Genomic DNA, 1942 nt, shown 5'->3' with positions numbered 1-1942 from the left:
ATAAATTCCCTCCTCCCATGAACTGTGCCTGGTTTGGATGTTCATCCCCACAACATGAAACTGTCTACAACATCTGGGTTCAATTTTCTAACCAATCATATAAAGCCAGATGAGCATGTGTTTGCAACAGAACAAAAGTGTGAATATGTGTACATGCACACATATGCACAAACGTGCATGCACACACACACATGCACACACACACACACACAGCCCAATAAGAGAGCAATTGATTTCTCCCATAACAACATACTACCATTATTTCGCAGTTGGCACATTTACCCTGGCTGTCCAGCCTTAAAGCCTGCAGAGGCTGCTGCTATTATCAAGACCTTTAGTAACTCCCCCCCCCCCCCCAGCAGGCTGTGCTGGTCTTTCCAGCATCCTGACCACTCCACACCAGGGAGGATCTTGATTTCTCAGTGACCTGCAGCCCAACATGTGGAGTCTTCAACAATAGTCTTTCTATGTAGTTCTGGTTGGTTACCGACGGTATTGGCAATAACCAGTAATGTTAAGTGGTCACTAGAAGCCTCTCTGGGCAACAACTTACTGGAAAGTATCCCACCTCTGGCACTGAAATTTTTCCAGTACTCATCTATGGCTTCTGGGCACAACAATATTCTATTCCAAAGGCCTCGTCTGCCCAAACACACTCCCTCCCTCTCTCTCTCTCTCTCTCTCTCTCTCTCCCTCTCTCTCCCTCCCTCCCTCCTTCTCACTCCCCTTCTCTCTCAAATAAAAAAATAAAACTAAAAAATAGTTTGTATTAAATTAATCACAAGTAGCCGGGCGTGGTGGTGCACGCCTTTAATCCCAGCACTCGGGAGGCAGAGGTAGGAGGATCGCCGTGAGTTCGAGGCCACCCTGAGACTACATAGTTAATTCCAGGTCAGCCTGGGCTAGAGTGAGACCCTACCTCGAAAAACCAAAAAAAAAAAAAAAAAAAAAAAATTAATCACAAGTGCAAATAAAAAGTCATTCATCATTTGTTTAACTAAACTGTCATAGTTTAGTTGCCGTTTTTAAAAAGTTCTTAAAACATTGAAAATGCAATTGACAGATACTCATGGCTTATGAAGTTATTTTTGATAGTCTCAAATTACTTGAATTGTTCAAAGTACAGTATATTTTAAGTTAAGAAAGGTAATAAATTATATGTATTTGTCTTATATATTTAAAGTTCAGACTAACCCAGGCCCAGAAAGCCAAGCGCCACATGTTCTCTCTCATATGTGGATCCTAGCTACAGATGATTGGGCTTCTGCGTGAGAATTAAAATACTTAGTAGCAGAGGCCAGTAAGTTAAAAAGGAGATATAAAGGGAAGAGAAAGGAAGGGAGGAGGATACATAATAGGTTGATATTGTATATATGTAAGTACAATGATCGAGATGGGGAGGTAATATGATGGAGAATGGAATTTCAAATGGGAAAGTGTGGGGGTGGGGAGGGAGGGAATTACCATGGGATATATTTTATAATCATGGAAAATGTTAATAAAAATTTAAAAAAATAATAATAATAATAAAGTTCAGACTAACAACTGATGCTCTTGTTTATGATTTTAAAACTTTGAGGCAAAATCCAACTTATCTTTATTTAAGAACATTATCCTGGTTTTACAACAGTGCCCTGTTTATAACAGATTGTGCCCTATCTCATCTGCAGCTGAGGAATAATGGATTCTGATTAGAGAGGGTTTGCCTATTAAGTTAGTAGGCAGGTCCTTACATCTTATGCATGAACTTTACCATTTGAATCTGTTTTATGCGTAAATCAAAGTGCTTTGATCAGATGCATATCTGCCATATCTTTACATATTTGTTGGAAGCAGTTTGTATTAAATTAATCACAAGTGCAAATAAAAAGTCATTCATCATTTGTTTAACTAAACTGTCATAGTTTAGTTGCCGTTTTTAAAAAGTTCTTGAGCCGGGCGT

The sequence above is a fragment of the Jaculus jaculus genome, chromosome 14 (genome assembly GCF_020740685.1).
Source record: "Jaculus jaculus isolate mJacJac1 chromosome 14, mJacJac1.mat.Y.cur, whole genome shotgun sequence".
Taxonomy (NCBI): Eukaryota; Metazoa; Chordata; class Mammalia; order Rodentia; family Dipodidae; genus Jaculus; species Jaculus jaculus.
The sequence above is the reverse complement of the archived record's forward strand: the minus strand, read 5'-3'. Positions refer to the sequence as shown.